Genomic DNA, 14,053 nt, shown 5'->3' with positions numbered 1-14,053 from the left:
CTGGTGGGTGGAGAGTTCCACGTATCTTACTCCATTCTCTCCCAGGCACCTCTGTTGGTCTATAGAACTGCATTTCTTTCCGCAAAGGGTAACAATTTGTGTTAAGATTATTGAAAAATAAACACACACCAATGAGGCATACACTGACAAAGAATCTAGAAGCCACGTATGCTCTTAAGTCCAATGCCACACTGGTACAAAGCTTGCCAAGAAAATGTATACCAGAGAAATGCCCTAGTGAAATATCTTCTGCTGTAGACCTGCTTTTTGTTACTCTTATTATTTATTAGAAGGGGAAAGATATAGCACACGGTAACAGAAGGTCATGCAGATAGGTAAATTCCACATCACCATCAGCCTTTTGTTATGCGAGAGACCTGTCATTTAATATCAAAGAATATAGCAACCATAACACTTTGGTGAGGTACCATCGTTATACAATAAGCATTATGAACTGCAGCTGTCCTGTCAAATGCTCCAGCAGACGCGAAGTCCCGCCAAGCGCCACACATGTTCCACAAAGGCACAAGGCAAATTTCTGCTGCCCCATCAATCCCCACTCGGCGTCGAGGTAAGCGGTTCCGATGTGGCCTAATCCACAGCCCCATAGTAAAGTGCGAAATAGTAAACTGCTCAAGACCTGCTTAACCACCTTACAGGAACACTAGACAACCCATGCATGCTCTATGGCAGTGGTTCTTAACCAGTGGTCCAAAGGACCCTGGGGTGGGGGGGGTCTGCAATACCGAATCAGGGGATCAGTGACCGATTATAACATTAAATAATATTAGCAGTCTAATATATAACAAAGCTACATTTTAAGTTTTAAAACATTGTAAATATTAAGGAATTGAAAAATGAAGCCTACAAATAAAGTTGATGTAATTAGCTTGATTTGTGGCATCTGGAGAAGTACATCAAATGGAATCTAGAATGAATGGTTGGTGACCCCAAATGAAGCACCACTGGCTTATGCCAAGAAAAACAGATCATGCATGAGGATGAAAAACAGACAAAGTGATGGGCTAAAATCTAGAGTATTTTTGTCTTTTAGAAATAAAACTACGTCTTGATAGTCCCCAACTCATGAACATTTCAACTTTTGCACATTTTTTGTTTGTGTATTAAGTAAAATGTTCCATAACTTGTGTATGGATTCGATGTACACTTGTTTCTGATTTTTTGTATATTGTTTTGAGGGTCAAGGCATAGAAATTGCGCAGGTAGAGGCCCCTGGCTTCCAGCAGTGATTTTTGGGTGGATCCACGCAAATCAAAAGGTTAAGAATAACTGCTCTATGGACATTTGGTGTAGGCCAGGGTATCATCCTCCAAACCCATCGGGAAAGACTCCAGATGCAGCGAACTGCATCAAGAGAAACTGACCACTGGCACTGGTGAATAGCAGGGTCTGAAATTCATCAAGACATGTAGTAAGCAAAATATAAAATCAAGTAGGTTATTATTCAATATTAGTAATGTCTTTTTCAAGCTTCAGTGCAGTGTGCCTTACTTGTATTCATTGGGAACAGGGGCAACAGCTATCAGGCAGGTTTTCTGCCCTTGCTTACCATGACATAGAAAAGACTGGCACATCCATCTAGGCGCTTATAAATGCCAGCCTACTGCTTTCCTGCCTGGCATTGCTCGTTGCTGCTTTTCACCTTTGAAGTGTGCTTCACAGGTGCCTTAGTGTCATTAAGGCTTCAATAAGGCAGCGATGTGAAAGTGTGGCTAGCAGTGATGGAATTGCACTTAATGAAAGGCTTTGCGTTGTGAATCTTCCCATATTCAATCTGACCAGTAATCAACTTTCCACATCTGAACAATCCATCCTGAACAAAGGTCTCATTTGTACCCACAGTCCGTCCGAACTTTCTTGACATTCAAACTGAACTTCTTAGATTTTTTAGGAAAGTTAAACTACATAACTTCTTCCTCCTTAACCCTACACCAACCACAAATACCAACACTCCTTTTAGACCACCCTCTACCTTCTCACCATCATCAGGCACGGTTCCTGGCAAAATCCTTACTTTTGAAAAATTGGTTCTAAAAGAAGTAACACAGCTGGAAACCCAGAAAGCTTATATACCATATAACATCTCACTTGATGAGACAAAGGCTCTGTCCACTCTTAAATTTAACAGCTCTCTTGTTATCAAGCCCACAGACAAGGGTGGTGGAATGGTCTTACAAGAAAGAGAAAAATACAAAAATGAAATTCTAAGACAACTCAGCAATACCGACCATTATTGCAAACTCCCTACAACCCCACTAAGGATATACAAACATTGATTATTCAGGTCACCAATGACGGACTAGAGGCAGGTTTCTTGAGCAAAAAAGATCACTCATTCTTGAACACAAAGTCACCCAGAACACCTGTGATATACACACTGCCCAAAATTCACAAAAACCCTGAAGCCCCTCCCGGCCGTCCCATACTCTCAGGGTGCTGCTCTGTTCTAGAGCCACTGGGACCATATATGGACCATTTTATTAAAGAATGTGTGCCAGAGACGGAGTGCTATATACGAGATAGCACGGCGATGATGAACCTGATTAAGGAACACCCTTTTGACCCCAAATCTAACACAATGTGTACAGTCGACGTAGAGTCACTATACACCAACATTCCTCAAATTGACTCACTTCTGGTCATTGAACAAGTTCCTAATGAACGCCCACGCCCCCATGTGGTTCCTACACTTTTTATACTACAGCTTCTCGAAATATGCAGGACCAAAAAACTTCTTCCTCTTTAATGAGCAATATTACGGCCAGGTTAGAGGTACATTCATGGGAGCTGTCTTTGCTCCTAATGTAGCCATTCTCTATATGGGGGAGCTGTCTTTCCTCCTAATTTAGCAATTCTCTATATGGATGACCTCGAACTGAGACGCATCCTCAACCCCATGAACCCTTTCCACAGCTGCAATGCCATGTGGAAACGGTATATCGATGACATTTCCATGATTTGGCAGGAATCGCATGAGGCTTTATTACACTTTCAGCACTGGCTTAACAATAACTGCAGTGGACTTACACTTACCTTATCTGAAAGCAAAAATACCATTCCTTTTCTTGACTTACAAATTGAGCACCAGGAGGGACAGCTTATAAACTACCCTTTATAGAAAACCTACTGAATGCAACACGTTATTAGGTTATGAGAACCACCATCCCGTGCACTCCGTGACTCACTTCCCTATTCAGTTTCTTCGCATAAGAAGAACCTGTTACAGAAAGGAGGACTATTTCAGAGAAGCTCAGACATTAAGAGAAAATCTCAGCACTAGAGGTTCACAACCTTCTCTCCTGCATCTCATGCTATTAGAACAAGCATTTACAATGCAATGGTTTCGCCTTTTGAAAAGTTTGAGCTATTGGCATTGTAAATGACAATTTTTATTTATGTGTTGGTTTTGAAAATAAATGGCATTGTCATTTACAATGCCAATAGCTTAATCTCTCGCAAATGCGAGACCTATAGCATTTGCAATGCAATAGGTCACGTATTTACGCGAGTTTGAGCTAATGATATTGCAGATAACAATGCCTTTTATTTAGGTTTCAAAAACCAAAACATTAATAAAAAGGTCTCTCACACTGCTGTCTCTCATACACTGCTGCCTCTCACACACTGCTGCCTCTTACACACCATGCTCTCCCTAGAAGACTCACACTGCTGCCTCTCACACACCATGCTCTCCCACACACCATGCACTCCCACACACCATACTCTCCCTAGAAGACTCACACTGCTTTGTGCTGGATAGTGCGAGTTGATAGCCTGTAGCTATAGGAACTGGTTACTTCTAGATAGGGAGCACATGTAGCGATCTGATAGGTCTGCTTGCGCAGTTAATTGTTGGCTACAGAAAACTGTAAGGAGGGGGGGTGGAGATGGTATGGCCAGAGTGTATAATCATGGCACTTAAAGTACTGGACAAACTGAGATTGAGTTAGTGTCGACGGGAAGCATGAATCGGGCAGAGCAATTATTTTTGTGCAGAGCGGGACATAACGCAACCCACCCCTGCAAACGACACCATGCACAATTAAGCTATTTAATGTTTTGGCTACAAAAAAGAGGGCCCTGCCATCTACATGTTAACAGCTGTTTTGTATGTTATAGGAGCATGTAGAAAACACTTAGATTATTTTGTTAGTCTCCTGAAAAAATGCCTTGTATACCAAAGACATGATCACCAGTGTCACAATTTTGAGAAAGGCATAACCTTATACAGCCATAACCAACAAACTTATAAAACATCATTATCAGCAACAAAACACCAACTATCCTTACACTTCTTTTACTTACCATAATACAAAAAGAACGATAGGATCTTGTAAACCAGGGAGACGAGGTGTAAAACCCGATTTGTACTGGGAGGCCAAACCAGCTGCAGAAAACCCAACATACGGCTATACATCACGTAATACAGATATTCTAAATCTAAATGGAAGAAAAAAGATTCCTTTGTTTTGTATGAAAAAGAACACCCGTTTATCTTCCATAGTTTATACATCTAATATTAAAATCCTGTTTGTGGATGGCACTACATCTGAATCTTGCTGATGCAAATGGCTTGTAAGGTAATAATCGACATCATCGAAGTGGGTCTCTCACAATTGATCCTGAGATCAACATAATGGTAGTTTGTTTTCAGCTGTTAATGCTTGAAAGATTCTCCTGCTACACAGCACTCAATGTAGAGAGGAATTAAGCTGAGCCTTGGGAATTGTGTGGTTGGGTATTGCTACCCTGTATATGCCGGACTGGCCACAAACTTCGCAGAGAATGCACAATCAGGCAGACCGACTACATCTTAAACCACAGAAGCATGTGAAAACTGTATTGAAAATAAACGTATCGGGCGTCAACTGTATTCAAGGTTTGTTGTGTTCTGAACCTAGGGCTAAAGGCTTGGATTACGTAGTGCTTAATTTGAGCCAGTGGTTTCCGGTGCTCAGCACCAGCACTTAATTGTCAACACCGGGACTCATGACAGCCAGCTTATATGGTGGTGCTATTTTCCAAGTTTGTGATGAGCACAACAGTTTTTTATTATTTCTAAATAAATAAAAATGACTCGTATCTGCCACCCAAAGCTAGAAAAATACCTTGGGTTGCAGGTATTACTCCTATTTAATGTATAAAAAGTCTGAATTGTCCGTAGTAGCGCAATGGGTGGTGCAAGCTGCTGTGGTCTCCTCACAAGGGCCATGGCATTTATTTGCAAGTTAAGTTCCACTACAGCAGGAGTTTTGCTCCATGATTTCTGAAATTGTAGCTGTCCGGCAAGAATTCACCCGAAATCCTTCTGTGTGAACGGCAGCTACAGAAAAATACCTGTGTTAGGATCATACATTGCATCCCTCACACAATTCTCTCCTGCTTTCATTATTGTGCCACACAAAAGTTACTCTTAAACAACAACTAGGTGAAACTGTAGAAATGTGAAGCTGACTCAGATGGATTTCCCCTAACAATTAACTCAGCACTCCAAGTGTTGAATGGAGTAACGAAAACAAAATGGCAGGTGATACAATGCATTAGCTGTAGAGGTCTCACCGATCTCTTCCTCAGGTGACAATGACATTACACCTAGCTTACACGGATTTAAGTAGCTAAGTTGTAGTATATTTCTGCACAAAAGCATTGTGTGATTTACAACCAACAGCACTGGGAGCTGTGGAGTGAGCTTTAACAGTGGCAGACTGCAATGCTCGAATACCAGTGTGACTAGGAAAACATGCATTAAAACCTCAGACTTGTAAGTTGAATAACGCAGATAAAATGCTTGGGTTAGGTTACAGATGGTGAACACGAGGGCATTGGAATTGTTTTGTAAATGAGTCACCCATCTATTTTGCATATATAGATCAATGCTAAATGTTTAGACATTGCTTTATCATTTCTATCACCAGCACGCCCGCCAGTAAGAACCTGTAGGATGAATTGATTATGAGCAGTGTTTGCAGATGTAGATACCCTGCCCCCCCCCAATAGATGACCCGGACCTGTAGCTCAGGCTCGCCTGCTCCTCACTTTGGAGCGTTGCAATGCTGCCTGACAGGGTGCAACAGGAAACACGAGCCCAGCATAAGGTCTCGGGACTATTTGTGGAATCCTACGGGCACACGGACAGCGGGAGGGGGGGGGGGGGCGGGAACGGACAGCGGGAGAGGGGGGGGGGGGGCGGGAACGGACAGCGGGAGGATGTGAATCGCGCAGGTAAAATGCTTGGGTTAGGTTACAGATGGTAAAGACGAGGGCATTGGAATCGTTTTGTAAATGAGTCACCCATCTATTTTGCATATATAGATCAATGCTAAATGTTTAGACACTGCTTTATCATTTCTATCACCAGCACGCCCGCCAGTAAGAACCTGTAGGATGAATTAATTATGAGCAGTGTTTGCAGATGTAGATACCCTGCCCCCCCCTCCCCCAATAGAAGAGCCGGACCTGTAGCTCAGACTCGCCTGCTCCTCACTTTGGACCGTTGCAATGCTGCCTGACAGGGTGCGACAGGAAACACGAGCCCAGCATAAGGTCTCTGGACTGTTTGTGGAATTCACTGTGAAGGGACGCCACGGTGCTGACAAAGTGCACTGCTGGTGACAAGGAGACAGTCACAGCAAAACATGACTTCTGCAACTGAGGCTTTCAAAGTGTACAGGAAGGATGACTTCAACATGGACAAAACCGGGCTGGATAGCAGTGACAGAAGCTAGTGGGAGCGGGAAGTAACAGGAGACCGAAAAGAAATGGAAAAACAAGCACCTACGGGCACACGGACAGGGGTAGGGGGGGCGTGAACGAACAGCGGGAGGGGGGCGGGAACGGACAGCGGGAGGGGGGGCGGGAACGGACAGCGGGAGGGGGGGTGGGAACGGACAGCGGGAGGGGGGGCGCGAACGGGCACTCACCTGGACTTCTTCCGGCGGCGGTCGGCCTGGAATGCACACAAAACAAACCTAAAAAAAAAAAAAAACGCCCACCGCCGAGATGACGCGCACAGAGGGGCGGAGAGGGAAGAAATCGTGGGAACGCCCACGAATCTGGTCCGGCCATTACGGACAGATCTCTGTTCCAATGGCTAGCCTCCATTTATGGAGCTAGCCAATGGAACAGAGGGGCGGATTCCAAGCCACACTGTTTCTAACATTAGATTTCACCTGCGCCGAAAAGCTGCGCAGTGCGCAGCTCTCGACGATTCGAAACCTAAAAAGCATTAAGAAACATTGGCAAGTTATCAATGCGGGTATATTAAACTTGGAACTCTTTGCCTTCAGAAAGGCAAGAAACATAAAAGACTATCTAGTGCGGGCAGCACTGCCCGCCACAGAAGCTAAAGGCACACTGAATGATTTGTGGGGGCTCCCACCGTTAGGAGGACATGCTAAATGTGGTGACTGTATTATGTGCAACGCCACCATAGAAGAGAAGGAATTTGTATACGAACAAATTAAGTTTGCAAGAAAGCACTTCACAAATTGTAATTCCTCAAACGTTATATATGCGATCTTTTGCCCATGTAATAAAGTCTACATAGGACAGACCACACAGAAGGCACACATCAGTATTTGCCAATATCGGAGCAGGATTCGCTACAGAACCCCAAACGCGCCACTGGTGGACCATTTCCTAGCCACAGGCTACAGCGAAACGGATATGAAATGGACAATCATAACCTTGATAAAAGTTCCCCCAAGAGGAGCAGATATACATCAACTGCTAAACAAGGAGTAGTTAAAATGGATACTGAAAACTAAAAGTATCCACAATGGGCTAAACCGCCTCGAGGACTGGACATCCCTGTTATAATTTGCATACTTGTGGTTAGCCAAACCAATGTGCACACTGTCCAAAACGTGCACATGCGTAACCTGCTTAGCAAGTGCAATTCCCTTGCTTATTAAGTGTAGCTTCTCTGCCACTTGACCTTGATTATATGTCCCCCGCAAGTTTACAGGGCTCTGTAAACTAAATGTAAAATGTATGTTGTTAGATGACCCAAAATATCAATGTCGGCTCACTGCACATATTATGTTTTAATTGTATTATATTCTTCCTTTATTCTCACATAATTCTTAACTTTTCCTTCACATTCACTTAAGGCTTCCACTCACCCAGCCCTCACACACCACGTTAAGATGGGCGCCGTAAATGCCCTGCATTCACACTCTATTGACGTGCTGGTAGATTGGTCACATGGGTCAGACCATGTGATCTTGTATTTAAACCCATTGCGTACTCGACTCAATTGTAAACAAGCAGCATTTGAGCCTCCATACAGTAGGACCCTATAACGGTCCAGTGCAGAGATTCCCTCGGTAAGTGCCAACTCTTGCCTAAATGCAGCGCCAGCTGACCACGCAGCTTTCTTATCCGTGATTCTAACTGACCCGTTTTAACCACAGGGCGCCTCCCTTTCCAAACTTCTGCCATAAGCGTAACATGCGACTAGGTAAGTCTCGCCAGCAATTTTCCTTAGCACAACCCGCCTTCCAAATATAGGCTCCAGCACAATTTTAATTGTTTTCCCGCAGATAAACCCCTCTTAACCGATAGCTGTCTAATGGTTGCCATTTCACCTACTGGGCTAACACAAATCCAACCATCTTCCACCAGCGAAAAATACTCTTCTGGGTAAGCCTTTTTTTTCTTGAGTATTACCCGCCCTAATATCACTGTAATAAAGGGCCTAGTATGTAACTATTACGCTTTCCCACAGATTCCTTTTTAACCACCAGCAAAGCTCACAGTTGCGCAATCGCCACCAGCGATACAAACGCCTTGGTTGACTAGGTAAGCAGTAGGTGGCATGCTCCCTACATTACGCCCGCTTAGTTTCCTGCAGCTTATTCCTCAAGTTAGTCTAATGCAGACATCCATGCCCAGAGAGAGTGTTGTATTAACAGGCTACATTTCACGGTTGTTCCATTTAGATCTCCACTGTTAGACTTAGACCAGAGATGCCGCTTTGGTCTCACTTCACTTTTTAGCCTAGTCACTTTAAAGTCTATGCCCCCCCATCTAGAACTCCTTATAAATACATAAACTCACGCACGGCCATAACCTCCTTTATTCAAACATCTTGTTTAAGTAAACCTTTACCCGCGGCCATTTGATGTAATTGGTTCCAAAATTCGTCTCACCACCGCACATGTCACCATATTTCCTATGTAATTACAGGGTTCTCTAGCCCTAAGATAACCTATTGTTTTTGCTTTCCTTATTTCTCCTCCTTCTTCCTCCCAATTGTCTGGTTTGCGCCTTATGTAGCAACTCGCTACAAAGAATTATGTTTTGTCTTTGGTTGAAAGTATACAGGCATGAATATTCAATGTCCTGAAGATGATTCCTTTATTCTGACATGGGGAACGAAAGGCCAACGACGATTTGTACACTGATTGCATGTTAATATACTGTACAGCTGTATTGGCAATGGTGTCTTCTTATTACCTACGTCTACTACAAGTATATGTTTTAAGACTTTTTTCCTGTTGCCTGAATCGTTTCCCCTATTCGTTTGGTTTGCCGTATTGTGGTAGTAGGACCCAGGTGGTGTCCCACTTGTATTGTGTGTGAATTTTTTTTTCTCTATATATTTATTGACTATTAAAATTCTCTCCAGCTGGACAAAGACTATAGAAGCTATCTTGCCTACATTGATTATCTAGTAAAATCAGCAACTGTCTAGGGACCACTGTCTTTAGCAATTACTACATTATCTCATCATATCGATAGTGACCAATGGGACACAGTGGTCCGACAAATTTGGTGATATCAAGGGATGTAAACCTGGAAACGATGGAGTATAATTGCCTACATTTTGAACTAAGAACTTCTCTCCTTTACCCATCTTGCAGTACAGAGACTGACAATTTGGGATTTCAAGAACAAAGCCAACCATGAGGGAATATTGTGTTTGCTGCCAGCTGGTATACTATCGTAGTGGAACCTTTTCGGATAAAAGGGTTCTTAACGGGTGGCTGTGGCATTGATGCTACAGTGCTGTCAAAGGTAGACAAATCTGTCTATAAACTGGAACTGGCCATTTGGTAATTTTCCTTCTGGATTGGTATCAGATTCGACTGCTTTCCATTCTAATGGGTCTCCTTACAATATAATATTTCTCGGCTGAGGAAGATAGGCAAATTGGTGCAAAGCATTAATTGCGTTTTGTTCTTGTTTTAATACAGGCAACTTGATTTGAATTGGAAACCCTTGGCATGTGGACCATGTGTATAGTTGGTATATGTCTGTCTAGTGTAAAATGATAAGCACAAACAATCTGTCTTTGTATTTTACCATGTTTTTAATGAAAATTTAATAATAATTTCTACTATTTTGACTAAATTACTTTGTGTGTATACATTTGTTTTTCGTTTCTATTTGATTAGTATTCCTTGTTCAATTCCTTTCTGGAACCATTGTGTTTTTCATTACTTAACGGCCAGAGGTTCTGGATTAATAGGGCCTCCACTGTTGGGCATAATCATCAATGTATTATAGCACATTCCCCATTGTTGTTAAGATTTCACTACCAGCTCCTTCTCTAGTGGATCTTTCCCAGGAGTTGCACCAACACTTTTTGTCATCTGGGATAAGAACTGTATCTGACGAAGAGGTTAGAGGGACGACTGAGAAGACAGTGTTGCAGGCGAACAGTTCATTATTGGACTCATCTTGGCCGTGTTGGCTTGACTGCAGGGTCCAAGGTGGGAACATAACATAAGTATAATTTAATCAAAACAATCATACAGATCTGCTGAGAAAACATCCATAAGTAACCCCACAGAGGTAATTTGTTTAAATAGGCACAAAAGTCTATTAGACAAACAACTGACACTGGTAAGTAGCAGGTACCTTAACTCTGAAAAAGTTTTCATTTACTCCTGGGCTAACGTCAATAGCCTGCTACCACCAATCAACCTATTTCACAATCTATCAGCACTTTAGTCACAGTTTTTTGAAAATACAGTTAAAAAAAAAACCCACAAATTGATAAGAATTTTGAGGCGCTTGATCTTTAAGTACACTGAATCTGTTCCATATTTCAATATAACATTTTAAGATGTATCTATTCTCAGACGAGACCATTTATTTCAATGCAGTTCCTGCATTCAATTTATTTGGAAAGCAGGAACTGCATTAAGAATGAGTCAAGGGAGGAGGAGCCAAGCTAGCGACCGAGATGGCCGCATAGACGCTCGGCTCTGTGAGCCCTCTCACCCCGCGCATACATCCTGGCAACTATCCTGAGCCATAACGGCATATTTAAGTAGGCGAAGGAAAACTTTCACTGACCGTTTGCTCCTGAGGCTTCTACTTGCGGCAGACCTGAAGAAATGTCCCCGACTGTTTTGCGGCCCTCACGGAGCTGGGACCGGGGTGTCGAGTGAGAAGAACAGCCGGCCGCGACTGTGACAACAGCGGCCATTGGTGGAGGTGAGGAGTCGGCCGGAGGGCGCCGGAGGTTTGATGGCCGATGGCGACAGTGACGACCCAGTCCATCTAGCGGAGTGCCTCGTGGGGATGCGTGGCAAAGCAGGATCGAGGGGAGAGCATGATATTTGGCCCCCTTTCCAATGTTGTGTCCGGGCATAACTAAGGACTTCCCCCGGAATCGGCGGGCGGCTCCCGGGGAGCGGCAGAGATTTTGTTTAGCCCTTTGGTGGCTCTTCTCTGGGAAGCCTGCCTTGACTTTCTGGGTCCTCGCTGTGAATTCTGTTGCGCCCTGGTGTGGGGCCCGGTCCCGAGGTGAGGTGAAGAAGGACGAGGCCGGATCAGCTAAGATGGCAGCTGGCACCCTCTTACGCAGACCACACCCAGATAGAAAAGCTGCCGTGCGGGAGGGTTCAGGGGTCTGGCGGCACGAGAAAGAGCCCACGTCCAAAGATATGTTGGCTGCTCTAACGACCCTGCATGCGACCCTGATCCGTAACGCCCGCGACCTGGGAAGAAGGATGGCCACCATTGTTGTCCCGCCGTTCCACACGGGCACAGTTCGGTCTCAAGGAAGTGCCGACGTGCCCGCCTCTATGTCATTGAAGAGTGCTCCAGCTACGCCTAGGTTCGTGGAGACGCTGGAAGACCCGGCTCATGAGATCGCCTTGGACAGATCTGTAGTACATGTGAGTGACTCGTCAGGGCACATATCTAATCAGCGGCTGGGGAAACAACGCCGATCTATGTCTTGGGCTGCCCCGGCGACGTCTCAGCGCTCGCCGGATGGTGTGACTCTCTCTCCTTGGATTGTGAGACTGTGTTCGGACTTGAGGATGTTTTCGGGGTCGATACCGACACAGACGGATTTCCGCCATACATATTCGGCTGGGTTTTGGTTGCTGAAGTCCCATGGAGTAATAACACGGCCCGGTCCGCCCGGATCACTTGGACCCTCCACGCCGCTCTGTATGCCGATTGATAAGTGGACGTATGTTGGTACTACTGATAGAAAAGGCCAGGGGTGATACCGTCTAGGATCCAGTGGACTTATTGATGGCTGACGGTGATTTGGGGGAGCGGGGATTTTATTGACGGTGCTATCGGTGATTAATGTTTTCCTTGACTATTCTGATCTTGCTTTTAGGATGTTTACTGGGCATGGGAGTGAGGGGGGGGTGGCAAGATCGAGGGCCCTTCTCCACTTTTTTCTTCTTTTCTTCCTTCTCCTCTTATTCTATATTTCGGGTCTCTTATTTAGGGCGACATGCACGCTGCTGGGGGGGGGGGGGGGGGGGGGGGGTTAGGCCGTGGCCTTCTGCAGGGTGGGGGGGTAGGGGGATGGGGTTTGTTAATTTGTCCGTTATTTGTTTCTATGGCCCTTTTGTCTTTCTTCCTTTTTGGTGTCGTCGTTTTTCATGTTTCCTACAGTATGTTTCGTTTTGAGGGGTGGGGTGCAGCTTTGCTACGGAACGGGTTTGTGTTCACATTTATCCTGCCTCGTATACCTTACCCCCAATACTTCAATTGTATTTGCACTATTTGCGGATTTCCTGATTCATGCTTGTTATTGTAGGACCATGTATGACCGTATGGCATTGATTCTTAGTTTTTTCTTTATTGTAAAATGAACCTTCATGAATCCTGAATTCCGGCCAGTACGCTTGAATACAAGTCATATCCTGGACACTTGTTAGACCCCGCTTTTCGGGCTGCTATATTTTCCCACATTGATTTGCTGTACTTACGACTTGACTAGCGGCCGGACGGGGTGGTTGTAGGCCCATGCTTGTATTTGCTTGAAGTAATAATAAAGGTTCCCCAAAAATAAAAAAAATAAAAAAAGAATGAGTCAAGGTTTCTTCTTAGAACTTCATGATCTTCTTTGAAAGCACTAAAAGACGGTCAAGCGAGAAACAATTTCATTTCTTGTACTGTCTAGGTATACTTATAAGGCACTACAAAGTTTCCAATTTTAAAGAACATGATTGAAAATTAATTCAAATTAAATTAAACAGAGCATGAAAGTAGATTTTGGTGATTGGTTGACTTGAGGGTTCAAAGACAGAACTGAATCTACGATGAGTTCTAGGTTTCTTACTTTTTGTGAGAGTTGTTGGGGGAGCTCCCAGTTCTTCTGGCCATACTGCCAGGAGATCAAAATGTTTCCACTCATGGAACGTTAAAATCACAGTTGTTGATGCACTGAGTTTAAGGCAGTCTGTTATCAGACACTGTTTAGTGGCTCTAAGGAAGTCCCTTTCACTTGTAGATTTTCAGGTTTTAGGGTTATTGGGGTCCTATGTGCACAGGAGTGGACTAATGTACGTAATGCGCTGGGAGATGATTCAGTCTTGAGGTACTCCTGGGTTCGCGTTTATTTATTTTGATGTGTTGAAAGGAAGTACTCAGATAATGCTTGATCTGTCCTTACGTTAGGAAGGATTCCAGTCAAGGATGCTTCCTTCAGTGTCAATTTCTTTTATCCAGTATAGAAGTGATTTGTGGTGCACAGTGTTTAAGCATGTTTATAGGTTGAGGAGTAGTAGGTTATTATTGAAGGTTTGAGGGTAGCTTGGGTCGGATG

General features: G+C 44.1%; 1 protein-coding gene across 1 annotated transcript in view; it reads right to left on the bottom strand.

Moving 5' to 3' along the window:
• LOC147697888 (gem-associated protein 8-like) overlaps positions 1-14,053 on the bottom strand; it is a 130,418-nt gene that overhangs the window by 13,820 nt on the left and 102,545 nt on the right. The gene's annotated exons all lie outside the window — the stretch shown is intronic.

Source organism: Lissotriton vulgaris, chromosome 8 (assembly GCF_964263255.1).
Source record: "Lissotriton vulgaris chromosome 8, aLisVul1.2, whole genome shotgun sequence".
Lineage (NCBI taxonomy): Eukaryota > Metazoa > Chordata > Amphibia > Caudata > Salamandridae > Lissotriton > Lissotriton vulgaris.
This window is presented reverse-complemented; position numbering and strand designations above follow the sequence as displayed.